The sequence below is a fragment of the Vitis riparia genome, chromosome 19, assembly GCF_004353265.1.
Source record: "Vitis riparia cultivar Riparia Gloire de Montpellier isolate 1030 chromosome 19, EGFV_Vit.rip_1.0, whole genome shotgun sequence".
NCBI classification, from domain to species: domain Eukaryota; kingdom Viridiplantae; phylum Streptophyta; class Magnoliopsida; order Vitales; family Vitaceae; genus Vitis; species Vitis riparia.
In genome coordinates, this window is record NC_048449.1 from 21,049,304 (window position 1) to 21,062,090 (window position 12,787).

Genomic DNA, 12,787 nt, shown 5'->3' on the forward strand with positions numbered 1-12,787 from the left:
GTTAGTTAATTTACGTAGAAAAACTTAATTAATGTAAGACCGTGTCAGGTAAGACCGTGTCAGGAACATTGTAATAAAAAAGAGAAAAGTAAATTTTGATTCACTAATTAAAGATATGTAAAAAAAAACAAAACCTCAATTTTATCTTTATCCATTTAAAAATATTTTAAAATTCATGTACTTTTATATTTATTTTCTAAAATACCCTTTTACATTATAATCTTAAATTAAATTATCAAAAAATTAATTTATCATTTTAATTTGGTAAAAGTATCTTATAAATAAATATATTATAAATTTTTATTATATAGTATGAAATACAAATCATTTTACAAAAATTCTTCAGGATCCTCATGTAATAAGTAAAATCTTTCTAATTCCTTAATTAATAATGATTTTATATTTATATATTATATAAATTCACTTATTTTCTCCTTTTTTATATATAAATAAAATTGAATAAAAATTTTGTTAGTTGACATTAACAATAAAATAAAATAAAAATTAAAATTTAAAATTAATTAAAATCAAATCCAAAAAACTTAAAATTTGAAAAAAATATTGACTCTTATTGTATTTCAAACTCTTTCTTAAATATATATTTTCTATTAGTGTGATTTAATTAAGTGAAAGTTAATATTTTATTTGTATATTTAAAACTTTAAAGTTCTTTTAGTTTTAACTGTATTTTTAATTTTTAAAATTTCTTATTTTATTGATTTCAAATTGGTTCTCATGGAAAATTGTCAATTGGTGTTATTAACCTAACAAGTAAAATGTCATTTTAGGAAATAATTATGTGAATTGTGAAAAAAGGTATGTATTTTAAAATAATTTTTAAATGGATGAAAATAAAACTGATTTATAAAAGTTGAAGTTAGTTTTTCTATGTTTTTTAAAATTAGTAAATCAAAACCCACTCTTCTCAATAAAAAAAAGAAAGGAATAAAAAATAAATTTTATTTTTATTAATTAATGTCTGTAGATAATTTTTAAAATAAAATTTTAATTTTACTTTTATTAATATTTTAATTTTAATTTTTATAATATGTTAGAATTCATCTTCATTCTTATTTTTCTTTGAATGCCAAATGTTAATTGAATGTCACATCAAATGTTAAATGACCCTTGTTTCATTCACAGTCAAAATATAAAAATAAAAAATAAAAATAAAAATAAGCTAAAACAAAATAAATATTGATGATTGAATTTTATGAATGGAAATTAATCAAAAACTTATTAAATATTAAGAGAATTTCTAAAAATAAACAATAAAGTAATAATACAAACGTTGAAATATATGATAAAACATATATCCAATGAAATCAAATATTAAACTAATATTTAAATTGAATTAATTAATTAATTAATTAATTATAGAGTTATCTCAAGAAGTAAATAACTAAATTTATAATATTAAACAATTTGAATCAATACTCAAATTGAACCATGGTCATAATTTATAACAATATTAATTTAGTGACATACCTTAAATATTCTCAAAATTATAATTTTGAGAGAAATAAGAAATTTTTTGATGCAATTAATACGAGTTGTGCCTCAAAATTATAAAATTTTGAGAGAAAATGAGAAAAAAAGAAATTGATGCAATAATTAATACAGGAAGGCTTTGAAGTGGAATGGAGAGGAAATGGAATAGAGATGAAAGCATTTATACTGGGAATCAAAATAGCCGTTAGGACATGTGTTTGATTGTTGGATCACAATCAGATCGAAATCTGACCGTTGGATCATGAAGTAGCCGTTGAAAACCGTTCCTGACCATTGGATGATATCAGGGATCATTACGGCCGTTGGACTGGAGAGACATTGGGACTTGGGAGGAGGGGGCCAACCTCTCCTTTGCGGGTAACAAAACATCGGGGAAAGCCTGTGCATGTCAGCGTTCACATGCCAAACTGTCCTTCCATCATATTAATTTTTATTTTTTAATGCTTTTGAACGACACTTCTTGAAATAATGAAAAAGACGAAGAAGGAATCTGACTAAAAGGTCAATCACCAAATCGGAGAAAATACGATGGGATTCCATTGTACATTACGTACACAAACATGTTCATGGGATCATGGAAGAAATTAAGCTTGTCAGGTCTCCTTTTATTATTATTATTATTTGACATATATATCAATAATATTTTGACAAAAATATTATTTATTTTTAAAATAATTAGTAAAATATGATAATTTTAGCATTATGTCCTAAGCTACAATTTTTTTTTTTAAATTATCATTTTAAAAAGCAATTTCCATATTCAACTTTCAATTGAATTTCTTTCTATTATAATACATTTGAAAATATTTTTTTAGATTATGATATTCTTTTAAATCTCATGTATTAAAGATTTAAGAATTAAGTAAATATAAAATCACATACAAAAGACTATGATTCTTGACCATAAGTAAGGTTAATTCTCAAGAAAATTATCTTTTTTTCAATTTTGAGTAGGGATAGGAAAAAGATAAATTGAATTGACCCTGATCAAACCAAATCAATTTTGATTTTTTTCTTTTTATGGAACTTTAAATTTTAGAAAATTAATTTAAGAAAAAATTAATTAAAAATTCCAATTTAATTTATTATTTTAAAGGTTCAATAAAAAGATATTAAATATTAGTCAAAACTTGTATCAATTGTAATATCATAAATAATTACAAAATTAACTGTCATTTTAAAATTACTATTAGAAAGTACATATTAATGTTACCTGTAATTGTAATTACTATTAATTTTTTACATTTTGTTTGAGTGTGTTAAAATTAAGTACATCAAATTCAATTCTATAAATATCTTAATATTCTATATTTTATTTAATGTATGTTAACACACATGTGCTCGCAATCAATATTCTTGTGCTTATCCATACATATGTTACTCCTATCAAAATACAAAATAAATGAAATAAAAATAAAAATAATGATATTGGTCCAAACAAATAAAATCACTATATACCATTTCATTATTCTTATTTTACATCAAATAAATTTGTTTAAATTATATTTTCTGCTCATTACAAAATTTTACTATGGTAATTAACTTAACTTGAAATGTATTTTCAGCATAATTTATATATTTATTTATGTATTTAATTTACTTGTTTCACTCTTTTTGAAGCTTCAATCTTAAAATTTCTTGATTTATTTTAGAGTTGATTAAATATGATAAGTTTACGGTGATGAATGATATATATTCGTATTTTTATAAATATAATGTTATGATTTTGTGAAAATATATGCCTTTTCTAATATCATTTATCTACATAAATTAAATAACTTTTAGTTTATAAGTTCTTATAATAATAAATTTTGAATATTATGAGGATGGAAAATTAAGTGAATAAATACAAGAATATATCCGAATATGTTAAAATGGAGTGGTTCAAATATGTTAAAAAGAACAAATAAGTAGCTGGTGTTTGGACTTTGGATTTTCTCTACCTTCTTTTTCAATATATATATTGGGTTTAATTATGGATTCAATTTCTTTTTTTCTTTTTTTCTTTTTTCATTTGAAGCAAAAGTAGTAAAATTCTTACATTTTAATTATTATTTATGAGTAAAAAATAGCTTCCAAATTCAGACCTTTAGAAATATTTTTAAAATTGAGTAGTACTATAAATAATTATAGAATTAACGTAAACATTATTGATGAATAGAAATTTTATGAGAAAAATTATTGTTTTTCAAGTTAAAAATAAATGAATAGGAGAGGATATTAGAAGCGGTAGGTGGTGGCGGCATTAAAAGTGGGTATGGTAGACTCGAAAGAGAATAAGAGCAATAAGTGAGGTTTGAACGTTCAACAGAAGTGGTCGAAAGGCAATTACTATGGGTGGAAAATTGACAAAGGAAGCCATGTTGTGGGTCCTAATCATCTTTGGATTCTTCAATATAATCAAACTGACAAAGCAAAGTGATACAGGGCAGGCTGATGTGAAAGTAATGTGAACGCAGAGAGGGTAACGTTTAGATTTTATTGAAAAAGTAATGTGAACCCATATTGTATTTGATAGAAAAATACGGAAAGAAAGAAAATATTGCACTGAAATATTCATTGAAAGCAATGCGAACTATAATGAAGTGAATGAATAATATATTTTATGCATATTCATATAGGAAAAGAATTAACTTATTGATTTAATTATATCTAGATTTAATCTTTCTTTTATTATTATTATTATTTTTAAATTGAATGACACGTAAAACTCTTAATCAAGTCATATTAATCAAATGATAAATTCTAAGTGAAAATTGACATATTTTATTTATTGCTTGAATGATTAAATAAAAATATTATTCGATTAAAATCTTTTCCAAAACTTGTTCAAATATCTTAAATAATCATAAAACTAATTTAATTTAGAGTGGTCAATAACGTGGTCAAATAAAACTATTTTATTTGCTTCCTCACATACAAGTTAAAGTGGTCAATAAGGTGGTCGATTTAAATGGAAGAATCCCATGTGAAAGAGTTGTATCGTTGTTGTTACAAAAGATCAACAGTATAAGAGAGGATAAACAAGTGAAAAACATTTGAAAATTTAATTTAGAGTGTGTTTGACACTGATTCTAAGAAGTGTTTTTAATATTTTTAATATTTGAAAAATAAATATTTTTAAGTGTTAAAAATATTAAAAATATTTTTTAGAATCATTGTCAAATGCACTCTTATTAAAATACAAATCTCTCTAAAATGTATTTAAATTCACAAGCACAAGTCATCTTAAATAGGATTTCAAATACTGATTATTATGTGTCTAATTATTCTCACAATGATCAAAAGTGATAAATTTTATGAATTAATAAAAATCTATAATTAATATGACATTAGATTCTCCAATATACATGATTTTAAAAATTAAATTCATCAAATTAAAATTCAAATTTTAATAATATATATATGTATGTATATAAAGGAATAATAAATTATAATAAAGATGGGAAGAATGTCATGTGAAAGTGTGACCTTTTCCAGTATAGCACTATATGTTTGACAACTTAAGCAAAGAAAATATGATAAAATAATGTCAACTAGCCAAGAAATTGTAATGAAATCTCCAACAAGTCATTGATAATCTTTGATTCGATCATTGTATGAGAAAACAATTTACTAAAATACATAAACATTTTAGGTGGGTTTAATAATTTAGTCATTGCAGACGTCATAGTCAAAAACTTAAAAATAACAAATTTGACAAACTTAAAGAAAGACCATCTAACCATGATCATCATGAAAGTTGAAACCGACTAAGAATATTTTTAGGAGGGATTGATTTGAATATTGCATGTGAAGACAATGCACAATAAACTAATCAATAAAAACAATAGAGGCTTGATATAGAAAGCACTTCAAAGATTAAAAAACTATATATTAAAAAATAGCAAATGGAGGAAGCTTGCTAGCAAATTCCTTTCAACAACTCTCAAAGCTATCCCATAACTAATCAAGAATCTTTTAAGTTTGATTTAGTCATTACATGAGAAAATATTGTACTAGAAAAAAATCTTTTAGGTGGGTTTTATTTAGTCAAAGTACACAATAACGTATTTATGCACCAGATTAGATTAGTATAGGAGTTATACGTATTTATGCCAACAAACTTGTAGGTTTTTAAGTGGGTTTAATTTAATTATTGCAACAAAAACCAAAAAAAGAAAATGAAAAGAAAAAGGCATGCCAAGTGCATGATATTATGTAGAATATATCGTGATGAAAGAATTTTTAAGTATCAAGTGTTTCTTAATAAAATATTATAAATTTTCAATGAATAGTTGATGAAATTAAAATGATATTATCTATGTATTTTTGTTTTCTTATAAAATTATTTACTCATATGAAAATTTTGATTCTAATTTTTTAAATGTTATCTAAAAAATTTTAAACCATCTATGTGCTATAATTAAAAAATTGTTACTCTCACTTTTCCTATTGGGTATCAATGTTTTACAAGAGTGCGTATTCCTTGTCCTTTGGAGAACACCAAGCATGGGAATGCTAGTAAGTAATTAGAAAAATGCATTTAAAAACAATACCATTACCTTAAAACAATAAAAAGTAGACAAGCAAATATGATTCGGAATGGGAATCCCATGTGAAAGACTTATATCGTTGTTGTTACAAAACATCAACAACACAAGAAAGGATAAACAAATGAAAAACAATTGAAATTCATTTGAATTTAATTTGGAGTGTGTTTGATAATGATTATGAGAAGTGTTTTTAATATTTGAAAAATAAATATTTTCAAGTGTTAAAAATTTTAAAAACACTTCTCAGAATCATTGCTAAACGCAGTCTTATTAAAAATAAAATTTCTCTATAATATATTTATATTTACAAGCAAAAGTCATCTTATATGGGATTTCAAATACCGATTATTATGTGTCTAATTATTCTCACAATGATCAAAAGTGATAAATTTTATCAATTAATAAAAATTCAAAAATTAAAATGACATTAGATCCTCCAATATACATAATTTTAAAAATTAAATTCATCAAATAAAAATTCAAAATTTAATAATATATATATATGTATGCATATAAAGGAATAATAAATTATAATAAAGATGGGAAGAATGTCATGTGAAAGTGTGACCTTTGCTAGTATAACACTAAATTTTTGACAACTTAAGCCAAGAAAATATGATAAAATAATGTCAACTAGCCAAGAAATTGTAATGAAATCTCCAACAGGTCATTGATAATCTTTTAGGTTTGATTCGGTCATTGTATGAGAAAACAATTTACTAAAAAACAAAAACCTTTTAGGTGGGTTTAATAATTTAGTCATTACAGACGTCATAGTCCAAAATTTAAAAATAACAAATTTGACAAGCTTAAAGAAAGACCATCTAACCATGATCATCATGAAGTTGAAACCGACTAAGAATATTTTTAGGAGGGATTGATTTGAATATTGCACGTGAAGACAATGCATAGTAAACTAATCAACAAAAACAATAGAGGCTTGATATAAAATAGTACTACAAAGATTAAAAAACTATATATTAAAAAATAGCAAATGGAGGAAGCTTGCTAGCAATTCCTTCCAACAGCTCTCAAAGCTATCCCATAACTGATCGAGAATCTTTTAAATTTGATTTAGTCATTGCTGACATCATAGTTCAAAAAAATTTAATATAGAAAATTTGACAAGTGTACAAAATACCACCTAACCTAACCGTAAATATGAAAATTCAAACTTACTAAAAATATTTTAGAAGGGCTTGATTTAAACATTGCATAAGAAGACAATACACTATGATCTAATAAAGTAAGAACAAGAGAGACTTAATAATATATATATATATATATATATATTAAAAGATAGCAAATTGAACAAGTTCATCAGCCACCTCCTTCCGACAACTATGAAAGTTTTAACAACTAATTGAGAATCTTTTGGGTTTGATTTGGTAGAAAATAATATACTAAAAACAAATATTTTTTAGCTGGGTTTAATTTAGTCATTGTTGGATGTCATGGTTTGAAATTTTTTTTTTTTTAAAACAAAAACAAATTTGATATGCTCACAAAAGACCATCCTAAAATAAAATTAACTTAAAATAATTCACTATGATAAAAGTAAAAAATAAAGAAAAATTTTAATAACCTTAATCTTATTTATAAGGTTACAATCATAATAATTATAATAAATATTTTTATGATAATTCTGAAGGTTTTGTGAATATCATAAAAGTTTATTACAAGAAATGATGATATCTAAAAACTTTTGGACCTATTTATAAATACTCTCCATTAAATGTTAACCATTGTAGAATATGTATCACTAAAACATTATTAGGAAAAACCTTGTGAAAAAAAAAAACTCTAATGAAAGAAAAAAAGTATAATATTATTTTTATGTTTTTGGATTATTTCGTCGAAAACCTTGTTAACAAAATCCAATGAGATAAAACTCGAGCAAAGGAAAAAAGAGTCTAGTATATAAATATACTTATTAATCGGATCCTCATCATATGAACATGATTATACTTTCTCTAATTACTCATCATGAAGATCTTAATTTGAGTCGACACACTTCAATGTTATCTATGAGCTATTGAAGTGTTGCAATTGGCAATGCTTTTGTCAGCAAGCATGCTAAATTATCACTTGACAGTGCTCTTCAAGAGCTTATGATTGTAGAAGAAGTTGATGAAATGCCCTTGGTTTGATAACCTTTAATATATTATATTTTAATTTGTGGAATATATTCAACATGATATTCATTTAATACTATTGGATTGTCTTTGATAGAGAATAATTAACAAGACTCTCATATATGTTGGATCATAAATCTTAACCATACAAGTCTACCATGCTTCAAGTGCATCTTACATTCATTTGTCATTATAATAATTATTTGCCTTATTAGGATATTAATTATCTTTAGCACCAAATATTTTATCATACTTCTATTGTATTAGTTAATTGTCATGCAAGGACATCACTTTATCATATTCACTTGTATAAAAATTATCTAAAAGATTGCATGTCATTCTTCTAGATTGGCTTTCCTATCCCTAATAGTGAGAAAATTGTTTCATTAAAATAGAAATTCTCAAAACATGCCTGTCATACTACCCTTTAGGAGTGTAGATAAACCAGTCATTAAGAAATGTCTAATGTATATCCATATGATGTTAACGCAATGAGTTGATGTATAACTATTCATCCCCCGATAAACGAAATGCTTAGTTGTAGGACTGTACTCATTAATTTTCCTTATATGTCATACCTTTAACAATTATTTTTATGGTTTCACATAGATTATTTTACAAATATTTTTTTTTAATCATTTTATCAATTCTGATGGGAAAGTGTAGTCTTCTTTTTGGGAAAACTATAACCACCATAGATTCAAGAGTTATTTTATACCATAATTCAAATGATCACATCTTCGTCAACTGACACATTATGAAATGGTTACATTCACTTCTAGTTGGATAAGACTAGTAATTTTTCATGAAAAAATCATTATTCTCATATGCATTTAGTTATAGTGAGCTTTGGGAAGAATTATAATCTTTTGATGCTTATATATCTCTTTTATATTATTGTATAGAATGAAAGTGCTATTTAAGGCTATTGAGATCATAATTTTAAGAATTAAATTTATCAAAAATTCAATTTTAATAAAAAAAAATGTATATAAGGGAATAATAAATTATAACAAAGATGAGAAGAATGTCATGTGAAAGTATGACCTTTACCCATAAAATACTACATGTGACAAAGCTTAAGCCAGAAAAATAGGATAAAATAACGTCAACTAGCCAAGAAATTAAAATGAAATCTCCAACAAGTCACTGATAATCTTTTAGGTTTGATTTGGTCATTGTAAGAGAAAACAATTTACTAAAATACAAAATCCTCTAGGTGTTTAACAATTTAGTCATTGTAGACATCATAGTCCAAAATTTTAAAATAGCAAATTTGACAAGCTTATAAAAAGGCCACCTAACTATGATCATGAAAGTTGAAACCGACTAAAAATATTTTTAAGGTGAATAGATTTGAATACTGCACATGAAGACAATGCACGATAAACTAATAAATCGAAACAATAGAGGCTTGATATAGAATAGTGTTATAGAGATTAAAAAACATCTATTAAAAAATAGCAAATGGAGGAAGCTTACTAGCAAGGATTAAAATTTCGGTTTTCATCGGCAAAATATCACCGATATATCAAATATCGATGATACCCAACACGATATTGGGCACCGATTATCAATCGGTGGGAATTTTGAAATTTTTTTTAGTAATATTATCGAAATATTGGTAATATATCGGTTTGGAGGCGAAATATAGTGAAAAAATAGGCAAAAAATCTTCATAAAGTATTAATAATTTTAATTATTTAAATAAATTAATGTTAATAGAAAAAGTTGTTACCACATATTTTTAATAAAATTTTAGAAATTAAATCTCAAATAAAATATTTTATATAAATTAATTTAATTTTTCATTTAAAATGTAATAAAACATGTTGTAATAAAAGTATTTTAAAAATTTTAATATAAATATTGTCTTCAACAAGATGGGCTTCCTTCATCTAATAATATGATAGATCCACATCCATCTTCATTTTGGTACTAAGGACTATTACAATGTCATATATATTATATTTATGTATAAACTATCCTTATTCAATAAAAAGAAATATTTCTTAACTCAATTCTAACTTTCTAAGTGTACACTTCCAAAATTCATATTTATTATTCTTAAAATCCAAGTATCGAATCTACTAATATATTTCTATTTACCGATATTTTTCTTCTTGACCATATCTAAGGAGAATAAGATTTTTTTTTAGTGTCTTGTAATTGTATGCATGTGAATTGGAGTATTGAAGATGTCTTTTCAACATGGGCATTACCCATTTGGACATGCATTTAACCTATACCTTAGTCTCCATATTCCTCTGCTCCCTCAATCTCAATCCATTGAAACGAGGTATCTCTTTATTTGTATCCTTTTATAGTTGAGTGACCTTTAAATTTCCACTTCAAAAAGGGAAACCATGCACATGTATATATCCTTCATTGTCCATGATTCTCTAAAGAATAAAATATATCCGCAACTACGATATTTAAAAAAATAATTTTTTAAAATTATTCTCTAATATTTTATAAGATAAAAATTTATTTAAAAAACTAAAATATTTTTAACTTATTTCTATGTTTTTAAATGTATTTTAAAGATAATTTTTATACGTAGTATTTTATTTTCAAAGATAATTTATTTGAAAAAAAAAAATAGAAGAAAGCAAAGTACACAATAACGTATTTATGCACCAGATTAGATTAGTATAGGAGTTATACGTATTTATGCCAACAAACTTGTAGGTTTTTAAGTGGGTTTAATTTAATTATTGCAACAAAAACCAAAAAAAGAAAATGAAAAGAAAAAGGCATGCCAAGTGCATGATATTATGTAGAATATATCGTGATGAAAGAATTTTAAGTATCAAGTGTTTCTTAATAAAATATTATAAATTTTCAATGAATAGTTGATGAAATTAAAATGATATTATCTATGTATTTTTGTTTTCTTATAAAATTATTTACTCATATGAAAATTTTGATTCTAATTTTTTAAATGTTATCTAAAAAATTTTAAACCATCTATGTGCTATAATTAAAAAATTGTTACTCTCACTTTTCCTATTGGGTATCAATGTTTTACAAGAGTGCGTATTCCTTGTCCTTTGGAGAACACCAAGCATGGGAATGCTAGTAAGTAATTAGAAAAATGCATTTAAAAACAATACCACTACCTTAAAACAATAAAAAGTAGACAAGCAAATATGATTCGGAATGGGAAGAATCCCATGTGAAAGACTTATATCGTTGTTGTTACAAAAGATCAACAACACAGGAAAGGATAAACAAATGAAAAACAATTGAAATTCATTTGAATTTAATTTAGAGTGTGTTTGATAATGATTATGAGAAGTGTTTTTAATATTTTTAATATTTGAAAAATAAATATTTTCAAGTGTTAAAAATTTTAAAAACACTTCTCAGAATCATTGCTAAACGCAGTCTTATTAAAAATAAAATTTCCCTATAGTATATTTATATTTACAAGCAAAAGTCATCTTATATGGGATTTCAAATACCGATTATTATGTGTCTAATTATTCTCACAATGATCAAAAGTGATAAATTTTATGAATTAATAAAAATCTATAATTAATATGACATTAGATTCTCCAATATACATAATTTTAAAAATTAAATTCATCAAATAAAAATTCAAAATTTAATAATATATATATGTATGCATATAAAGGAATAATAAATTATAATAAAGATGGGAAGAATGTCATGTGAAAGTGTGACCTTTACCAGTACAACACTAAATGTTTGACAACTTAAGCCAAGAAAATATGATAAAATAATGTCAACTAGCCAAGAAATTGTAATGAAATCTCCAATAGGTCATTGATAATCTTTTAGGTTTGATTCGGTTATTGTATGAGAAAACAATTTACTAAAAACAAAAACCTTTTAGGTGGGTTTAATAATTTAGTCATTACAGACGTCATAGTCCAAAATTTAAAAATAACAAATTTGACAAGCTTAAAGAAAGACCATCTAACCATGATCATCATGAAAGTTGAAACCGACTAAGAATATTTTTAGGAGGGATTGATTTGAATATTGCACGTGAAGACAATGCACAGTAAACTAATCAATAAAAACAATAGAGGCTTGATATAGAATAGTACTACAAAGATTAAAAAACTATATATTAAAAAATAGCAAATGGAGGAAGCTTGCTAGCAATTCCTTCCAACAACTCTCAAAGCTATCCCATAACTAATAGAGAATCTTTTAAATTTGATTTAGTCATTGCAGACATCATAGTTCAAAAAAAATTAATATAGAAAATTTGACAAGTGTACAAAATACCACCTAACCTAACCGTAAATATGAAAATTCAAACTTACTAAAAATATTTTAAAAGGGCTTGATTTAAACATTGCATAAGAAGACAATACACTATGATCTAACAAAGTAAGAACAACAGAGACTTAATAATATATATATATATATATATTAAATGATAGAAAATTGAACAAGTTCATCAGCCACCTCCTTCCGACAGCTATGAAAGTTTTAACAACTAATTGAGAATCTTTTGGGTTTGATTTGGTAGAAAATAATAAAAACAAATATTTTTTAGCTGGGTTTAATTTAGTCATTGTTGGATGTCATGGTTTGAAATTTTTTTTTTTTTTTAAACAAAAACAA